This window comes from Hakea prostrata, chromosome 6, assembly GCF_041222555.1.
Source record: "Hakea prostrata isolate BN-2017 chromosome 6, UWA_Hpros_2, whole genome shotgun sequence".
Classification (NCBI taxonomy): Eukaryota; Viridiplantae; Streptophyta; class Magnoliopsida; order Proteales; family Proteaceae; genus Hakea; species Hakea prostrata.
Genome location: NC_142605.1, coordinates 27,132,025 through 27,142,652, shown reverse-complemented (window position 1 = coordinate 27,142,652; position 10,628 = coordinate 27,132,025).

Genomic DNA, 10,628 nt, shown 5'->3' with positions numbered 1-10,628 from the left:
TATTCTTAGTGATCCTTCTGAGATCTTTTCTTGAATTTTATTATTAACTTATTAGAATACAATGATTTGTTCTTGCTTTTGATTATGTTATTGTGCTAAATGGATATGATCGTTCCTAAACTTGATTTTTGGGCTGTGGATCACTCCCCCGGGTAACCCAGATAGGGTATTGGCTGGGTGTATTTGGGCGGGATGTGACAGATACCCTCAGGAGCTGAGGTGGACAGCTACCTGTTGCCCTATGAGCTTCATGAGATATGTGCCACTCTCTAGGATAACTCAGAGTGTTACCTTCCATGGAACAACGTCTAGATGACGGATTCGGCTGAGATCATAGGTCGCATTGTGGGCCGAAACATCATGCCGAAGGCCGTACATCATCACAGGGTCACAGTGATGGAGGCCTTAGTCATATACCGCATCTACATGGGATTCCAGATCAACTTGTCCTACATCATCCAGAATGTCATGATAGATCTGGTGGCGCATCCGAGTATGAGGAACCTTTGCTTTGGGAGATTATTGACATTAGTCTTCTAGCACTTTGGGGTGATTCTAGAGGATACAAAGGTAGTCACTGGAGCACTCGGGGTATACGATTGGGACAAGGACTATCAGACAGATGCCACCTACTCAGGCTGTGAGATCTCCAGGTCCAGAGGGTGAGGATGATGATGATGATATTGAGGAGGATGAGTATGAGGTTCCAGCAAATGAGGGTGATGCTGGTCCAGATTCTGATGATCAGGAAAAGGAGAATACTGAGATGCATGAGGCTGATCCAGAGCATCATAAGATTCCTAGATCAACACATTTTGAGACTGGAGGTCCTTCACACTCAGTTCCAGAGACTTCGGATCTGGGTGCATAGATGAGATCGATGACTTCCATGCTAGAGAGGATGGAGGTCAGACAGGAGCAGATGTACAGTGCTATGGAGTCACGGCAGGAGCGGATAGAGTCTCAGATTACTCAGATGGCCGAGGACTTCAGAGCATTCAGAGATCAGAGGAGATCACCTAGATAGATTGTACTTAGGATTTCTCTTTATGCTTTATTAGATGTAATCATTGTAAACTTTTCTTAAAATTATGAAGTTCATTTTGTTTCTCTTTATTATTGTGTATTATGCACTTTCCTTTATTGCATTATATGATATTTATTAAATCATAATTATTGTGTATTATTCAAATCACCAATTATGCTTCATTAATCAAGTTTCTAGTTCAAGTGTTCTATTATTCACTTTTAAGAGTAATTGAGTCATTTTTAGATCTATGACTCAGGAATGTTCCGTTATTGTTTTCTGTGGTTAGGATTTCCTTGAACTTTGGGCTCTGATACCACTCTGTCACATCCACCCAGCCGGTACCCTATTTGGCATACCCGAGTGTGTGATCTACAGCCCGAAGATCAAGTATCGAGGAAATCATCCTCCCACATAAGCAATAACATAATCATGAACGGATAAAATCAAGTATAATATTATAAATAAAAGATCCAAACAAGGAAATGAATAACAGTATAATCAAAGTGCGAAAAATGATACCAGATGTAAACATAAAAAAGGAGTAGAGTGAGGCGGAATTCCACTCCACAATCACAGTGGAATGTAGCATGAAGTCTAAAAAGAAATACAATTATTCTCAAAAGAAAGTAAAGGAATGGAAATCAAACTAAACTAAGAGTCTTCTACTCTATAGATAATGTCTTCAAAATAGTGGACTTCATTAATCCAACTAAGACGTTCCCACTCCACATTAGGTCTAATTGTAGTATGCAAAGTGATCGCTCATGGGATCATCAGTGTGATCTTCATTGTAGCCAGCACCTTGCGTGTAGTACGCTTCTTCAACTGGTGCTTCTTCATATTGCCCTTCATAGTAATCAGTACCTGTAGAGGAATCTAACACAAGAGGTTGCACAAAAAGGAGTGAGTTCGAATGAACTCAATAAGGCAAGTTAAATCATAACAACATAAATAACATGCTGCAGAAGATAATAAAATGCAATGCAATATGAAACAGACAATGTATGTATGCATCTAAACTCTATGTATGCTGGTCTCTATAGGCAGACATGCTTTAAGTCAAAGCATCGTACTTCTTTAGGAAGGTCTCATCTCACAACGCCGGTTGGTAGTGGGTCCTCCATCCCTCGGGACAATCCATGGCTGGGGGTTAGGTCACTGCTCTCTCACATCACCATTGGTCTAAGTACTGGCGCATGTCAAGGTTAAGCCTAGCCCAATGCATGCCATCTACTCAGTCATATCAACTCAGCTCCAGATACGTCCATTCCTCGCCCTTGGCGATCCTTTCTGGTATCCTTCACACTAAAGTCAGCATAGTCCCTGACTACGAACTCATCAACCCTATTGATCATCCACATATAATAGACGGGAAGCTGTCATGTCCTCTCACGGGTTGGTTACCGGTCTTGAGCGCCCATGAGCCCAAGTCTACTATATGCAACCCTACCAATAAATGGCCCCCACAATGTCATTCATGTCCTCTCACAGGTTGGTTACTGGTCTTCAGTGCCCATGAATCCCCATTGCTACCACGGGTCGTTCGGTCTCAATACCCTTCCGAATCGAGTCTGATATAATGGGGACACCTAGCCAAACACTGCTAGACAGCCCTAGGTATGACATCCAATAATCCGGGAAAGCATCGATGGGTATCTTCGGAGAACATCCCATACTATTCCCTCCAATGTCCAAGGACAGAAATGTCAAAAGGACATTCCCCAATCCCAAATCATACCTAATCAATCACATTCTCAGATCAGTCACATCATACATAACCGACATCTCATCACATTAAAGAATATGTAAAAGCGTGATCAATTCATTAACAACATACATGAGTAAGTATGCATATAAATACTTGAATAATGAAAGAGAAAACATAAGTAAAGTGCTATTGTACTTATAGTAGTACATCATAAATAAAAAGTACAATATCAGTATCATATCTAAGAGTTTCCGAAATCAGAAACTAACATACATGCAATCTATGTCATTATGAAGATAACTGTCCTTACCTTAATTAGCATTGATGATTATCCAAAGATCAAAGAGAGAGGTTCCAAACCTAGCAAATAAACCCCTAACAATCATAGATACAACATTATGAAAGTAGCCTAAAAGATTGGAGAGCAAACGAATCAAACGAGCCGAAAATAGAGCTACTAACTTGCTTGGTCGATTGGTTGGTCTACTGACCCAATTGACCAACTGAGTTAGTACAAAGCAAATCAGTGGATTTTGATCCGAAACTCAATCTACAAGATTCGAAACTTCACGAAACTTGGAGGAAACCTTTAGAATAGTATTCTAACACTAAAGGAGTATAGATTAGGCCTTAATAATGATTAAAAACACAACCTTCTAATTTGAAATCATGGTTTCCCCAATTGGGAGAAAACCCTAGAATTCGATGAAAAATATACTATGAAATCACAGAAAAGATTAAAGGAGATTAGATCTAATTCTAGAAGAAGGTAATCAGAAATCAAACACAAGTACGTCATGAGAATTGGATTCAATCATGTTAAGAAAGTGATTAGAAAGAGTAAAATTAGGGTTTCAAAAGGAGTTTATCAAGGATTAGGGTTAAGGTCACTATGATGATCATAAACCCTTGATAAAAGAATGATCATGGAAGAGATGGTTGCAAGAATGCAGCATCTTCTTCCCAATCTCAATCAAGATTAAGATCGTAGAGGAATAATTAACTAACCTTGGATTGACAGATCGGAGATGAGAAGCTTCAGATCTCTCAAAGATCCTTCGAAATCACCAAAGAGAGCTTTGAAAGAGTCTTCCCACGTTCTCAGAGAGTTTGGGAGGCAGAGGATACTAAGAAACACGAAGTTAACTTAAATAGAAAGTGAAAAACCCTAAAATTGAATTTTCTCAAATTTAACACCTTGTTGGTTGACTGCTTGGTCGATTGGCCCAGTCGACCAATCAATCGACCAAGCTGGTCAGCAAGGCCCCAACAGGGAATGGGAGGCCCAACTCAAGTCCAAACCTCATGGGCTTCTCCCAACACAACATATGACTTATCTATTATAGAAAAATTCTTTCGAATCATATCTAACTATACTTCAAGTCCATCAATTAGACTCACCTTCGTCAAGCTGCAGCTTTCTTTCCAAATCTACACAGACTTCCAAGTATTGAACTCCATCATCAATCTCCATGGGTTATGGGTCAAACACCATGTCTTCTACTGAGATGGCCCATAGTTGGCTTCTTCCTTTGCTCCGGGTCTTCGGACCTACAAACAACCGGGTTTCCGGGTCAAAGTCAGGGTTAGGATAGGGCTGGATTTCACAATATTGGTAACATATTATATGAAGTCCAGATACTTCTCCTATGGCACCAACCAACTCGGTTCCATATCCTTCGCAACCTAGGAATGAGAACCCTCACGGACTGGCTACCGCTATTGGACTCCACTCCCTAACCCTATGGTCATCCACATATTATTGGGGCGGAAAGCTCTCATGACTCCTCATGACACCCGCACCACTCCTTGGACATCCATGAGCCCAACCCTAACATACGCAACCCTACCATTGCATGAACAACAGTGGACCACTGATGTCACATCCACCTAGCTAGTACCCTACCAGGCATACCCGAGTATGTGATCGACAATCCCAAGGATCAAATATCGAGCAACCATGCCTCCCACATACGCGAGAACACAATCATGAAAAATAATAATCAAGGTAAAAGCATATAATAAAAGAATCATGAATAAGATAAAACAGATAATCAGAGTGCAGAATAAAATGATACCAAAATATATATATGATCCAAAAAGAGAATGAGTGAGCGGAAGTCCCTCCCTCAGTGGTAGCGGAAAGTAGTCAATCAAGGTTAAGTTACAGATCCAAAATCTAAAAGAGTATATCAGTGAAAGTTTAAGTTACGGATCCAAGTTCCAGAATAACAACATAAAGGCCTAAGCTAAGGTCTCCTCGGTCTTATACAATATGTCCTCATAGGTGTACACAAAGGAAACTAAGCATGGCCTCTCCCACGCCAAAGTCGGGCAAATCTTGGTGCAGCGGGTAACCACCCTCGGTATCTTCACCGTAACTTTCATAATGGCCAAGACCTTCAGTGTAGTATGCAAGATCCTGGTCTGCCTCGAGGTATGAGCCATCAGCTTCTTCGGTACCTGCAGAGAAATCTAACAAAACAATTGCACAGAAAGGAATGAGTTCAAAAGAACTCAGCAAGGCAGTTATTCCATAATACACAAGTCATATGATACAAAACATAACATGATGCGAAATGATATGAGACAAATGATGCAAATATGATTCTAACTCTACATATGCTAGTCTCTATGGTAGACATGCTTTAAGTCATAGCACCATACTTCTTTGGGTAGGTCTCAATCACTCAAGCCGGTGGGAATTGGGTCCTGCATCCCTCGGAACGTATCCTTGGCTAGGTTTTAAGTCATTGCTCTCTCACACCTCCATTTGGTCTAAGTATTGACGCATGTCATGGTAAAGCCTAGCCCAATGCAAGTCATCTACTCAGTTATATCATGTCAGATCCAGATACGTCCATTCCTCGCCCCTGGTGATCCTTTCAGTATCTTTCACACTAGAGTCACGGTTATTACTCACCGGACTCATCAACCCTATTGGTCATCCACAAATAGTAGACGGGAAGCTCTCACGTCCTCTCACGGATATGACTCACCAGTCTTGAGCACCCGTGAGCCCAAGTCTAGCTATTTGCAACCGTACCAATAAATGGCCCCTTTCAGGTATCCGTAGTATGATTTATGTCCTCTCACGGGTTGGTTACCGGTCTTGAGCGCCCATCAAACCATACTACTACCACAGGTCGTTTGGTCTCAATGCTCTTCCGATTCGAGTCTCATATGACAAGGACATCCTAGCCAACACATCTAGACAAGTCCTATGTATGTCATCCAATAATTCGGGAAAGTGTCGATGGGCACCTTCGGAGAACATCCCATACTATTCCCTCCGATGTCCAAGGACAGAAATGTCGGAAGGACATTCCCCAATCCCAAATCATACTTAATCAGTCACATGCTCAATTCCATCATATCATACATGATTGACATTTCATCATATAAAAAGAGATACAATGTAACACGATTGATCACATATTTCATTATCAAATAAGTAGGCATGGTAATTCAAAATGATATATAACATGGTACTACTGTTATGAAGTGTATACAACAGTCACGAGATATCTAAAATATTTCAAAGAATGTAAATCTACCACATTTCTAACATAGCGGCAAGATTCACATAAATCATGTAATTATGACAATAACCATCCTTACCTTAATCGAATCGAAAATAAAACCAAGTATCACTTAGGATAGTTCCCAAATCAGTGCTTGTATCCTAGACAACATATGTGCAACATTAGAGAAGGAAACATTCAAATCAGAGATCAAACGGAGCAATTCGAGCAAGTATAAGAGTTGCTGTTCTCATCTGGTCGACTGACTGGTTGACTGACTCAGTCGACCAAGCAGTCGACCAAGATGAACAGTGACGGGCAGAATAGTGATTTTGGCCCGAAACCGATCTTCCGGGGCTTGGATTGATCCAAAACTTGGAGGGATTGATTGTAACAATATAAGAACACTATACAACAAGTATTATCATAATCTAATGGTCCAATTAGGAATACCCAAATTGAAACCCTATGTTCTATATGCTAAACATCAAGAATTGAAATGGAATTTGTTGCAATGGCAAGGAATGATGGGGAATCAGCTAAGGAAGTGATAAGAACTAGATTAGAATCATAAACCAACAATAAATCAGACATAGCATACATTTACACACCAGTTTAGGTCAATAAGACAAGTTGGAATGAAAAGAATCATGGAAATGCAATGCTAATAATCAAAATGGTAGTATAGCATAGCAAGAATGGAAGGAAACTAATGGAAATGAAAGGGGAAAAACATGACTAAGTGTTTGCAAGGTTGCAACACTTTAGTCATGGTCTCAATAGCAAGAAAGAGGAGAGGAATGAGTAGAATAGAGGATGAGAGAAAGAAATCATACCTTGAGGAACCAAATGGAGATGAAATGCAATGATTGAGACCAATATTCTTCCCAAACTTCAAGAGATAGCTTTAGGAAGCTCACTCCTCGTTCTTTGGAGTCCAAATGATTAGGTTAGGGTTCTATTCACGAGGTCCCAATAAGTAGCCTTAAAATAATCAAGAAAAATGGAATTTCGTATTTAATAATCTGCTGGTCGACTGGGCCAGTCAACCAAGCCATGATAGCAACTTCAGATAGGGAATTGGAAGGCCAGGCTGATCCAAATTGAGTTGGGTTTTCTCCTACAAGTCAATCAACAAGTCTAGATTAGAGAAATACCTTTGAAACAAGATCAAAAGTGCACCAAGTAGTTCAACAAAGCTTCCTCTCTTCTAGGTGCAGTTTCTCACCGAACACTGACAGTGTATCCAAGTAAGGGGCATCAATGTCAATATCCATAGGCTCTAAGTCATACACCAAATCTTTGACTACGAGGGCCCACAAGTCTCTTCTTCCACCACTCTGGGTCTTCGAACCTACAAACATCAAAGAATTCAGGTCGGGGTCAGGGTTAGGATAGGGCTAGATTTCACAACTAAGTCTCGCATGGACTGGTTACTGCTATAGGATGAAACATAATCATGTTGTCACATCCACCCAGCCGGTACCCTATCTGGAATACCCGAGTGTGTGATCCATAGTCCCGAAGATCCAGTATTCGAGGAAATCATCCTCCCACATTCACAATAATATAATCAAGAACAAGATTAAATCAAAGTTAACTATTTTAATAAAAAGATCAAGATAAAGTTCAAGAGTACAATCAGAGTGTTGAAAATGATACTAATAGAATAAATCAAATGTAGAGTGAGGCGGAAAAATCACTCCACAGTAGCAACGGAAAAGTAGATTAAAAGCAAAAGAAAGATTACAACCGGTTCCCAAAATAAAAGGGGAACAAATTACTAAGGTCTCATCGAATATAAAAAGATCAAAAAGAGAATGAGACGATGTCCCATAGCTGGCACACAAGTGCTAGAGTTGAACTAATCCTGATAAGCATCAGTCTCGTACCGGTAGTCTTCACCGACGTAGTCACCGTAGCCAGTACCTTGAGTACCATATGAATCATCAGCTTGGTCTTCATTGTATTGACCATCATAATCAGCAGTACCTATAGATAAGTCTAACAAAAGATGTTGCAAAAAGGAGTGAGTTCAAAAGAACTCAGCAAGGCAGTTCAATCCATAATAACATAATAACACATGATAGCAAATCATACCGAATGTAATATGATATGATACAAACAATGCCGATATGCTCTAGCTCTATGTATGCTGATCTCTATTGGCAGACATGCTTTAAGTCATAGCACCATACTCCCATGGGTAGGTTCCATATCACTCTCCCTCAACCATCTCGGTATCTTGGGTTCTCCCGATTGGCAATGGGTAATGAAACCTTCTCGGACAACCTTGGCTGGGGTTTAGGTCAACACTCTCTCACGCCTCCATTTGGTCTGAGTACTGGCGCATGTCAGGGTTAAGCCTAGCCAAATGCAAGTCTTCTACTTAGTTATATCAACTTAGATCCAGATACTTCCATTCCTTGCCCCGGGCGATCCTTTCCGGTATCCTTCTCCCTAGAGTCAGCGTATCCTATCGCTACAACCAACTCGGACTACGGACTCATCAACCCTATTGGTCAATTACATCAAGTTAATAGGAAGTTCCAATATCTTCTCATGGGTTGGTTATTGGTCTTGTTGTCCAAGGGCCCATGTTCCACTTCTGTAACCGTACCAATGAATGGCCCCCACAATGTGATCTATGTCCTCTTATCGATATAACTCACCGGTCTTGAGCGCCCACAAATCCCCATTGCTACCACGGGTTGCTCGGACTCAATTCCCTTTCGATCGGGTCTGATATAACAGGGACATCCTAGCCAAACACTTCTAGACGTGCATTAGGTATGTCAACCAGTAATCAGGGAAAGCTCCAAGGGGCACCATAGGAAAAAGTCCCATACCACCTCCACTAGTGTCCAAAGACAGAAACACCAAAAGGGTATTCCCCATTCCTCAATCACAGCCTAGGCAATAACATTCCCAATCAGTCATTCACAATCACAACTGATAATACAAACATAAGTAATCATTCATACAAGATTGAAATAATAATTGAATCATATACACAAGTATTACTGTAGTTGAAGAAACTACAGCAGCAATACAATTATAAGAAGATTAATACAACAGTATTATGATTATGTAATCTAATCCAATTACAAGTAAACATGAATATTAGGTTATTAGGGATCAACCGTCCTTACCTTAAACAAATGTCGAAGAATTTCCGAAGAATAAAGAGGAGAGGTCCAAGGCTAGCAAATAAACCCTAAACAATCATATAACAATCATTAGGAATAAGCCCTAGAAGATTAGAAATCAAATGGATTGAATTGGGCAAAGAAACAAGCTTTTGTTATGGTTGGCAGCTTGGTTGGTTGATTGGGTCAGACCAACCAGTAGGGTAGAAAAACCTAAAATTTGGTCATAACTTCTTCGTTTGAAGTTCGATTGCTTTGAAATTCGAAGGGGAGCTTCCTAGAACACCTTAAGACTATATAAGAAGGTCAAAGCATCAAATCATGGTCAAAATATAGGATCTTGATTGAGCCATAAAATTAGGGTTTCATCATATATAGTCCATGGCTCTCATGGAAAGATTAGGGAGAACAAAGATTCTCCCCAGGTAAAGAGAAGCTTAGAATTTACAATCAAGAAAGTATTGGAAAGGATCCAACAAATTAAAAGAGGATTAGGGTTTCCCAATTTGGTTACCTCTCATGAGGGTTACCCAAAATCAACTCTCAAAAATAACCCAATGTAGGTTTACAGAGGACAAGGGAAAAAGGGGATCATCATAACAATCATGGGGATAGAAGGGAAGGTCACGGTGATGATATGAGACCTTCCTCACAATCATAAAGATATGTAGGAAAATTAAGGAAAGAGTAATCAAGATCATAGGTAGGATCAAATACAAGGAACATCACCATATGGCTTCAAGAAAACATAGAGTGAATGGGGGGATTCACTCTAAAAAAGAAAGAATAGTATTTCAAAATCAAGAAATGAATTGAGAAGGGTCTAACAGTGAGAGAAAACAAGGTTTCAAATAAAATCAAAGGAAACAAATTCTAATCGAACCATAACAATTAGGGTTTTACCCGAAGAGAGTCTGTGTATCTCACAGAGAGGCTAGAGAGAATAGGGATTCACTCTAGGGAATAAGAATGGTATTTTAGGATCAAGAAAGGTGTTGGGAAAGATCCAACAATTAGAGATAACAAGGATTTCAATAGGATACCCTTTCTTGAAGATTACCCTAAAATTTCCCTTCAAAAGCAAGCAATCATAGATTCTCAAAGTAAAAGAGGGAAAAGGGATTCACCCAAAAATTATGGGAAACAAATAACAATAAGTCTTTTGTAGGAATAAAAAAAGGAGTAAATCTAACATGCTTTGAAATCAGAAACTATTA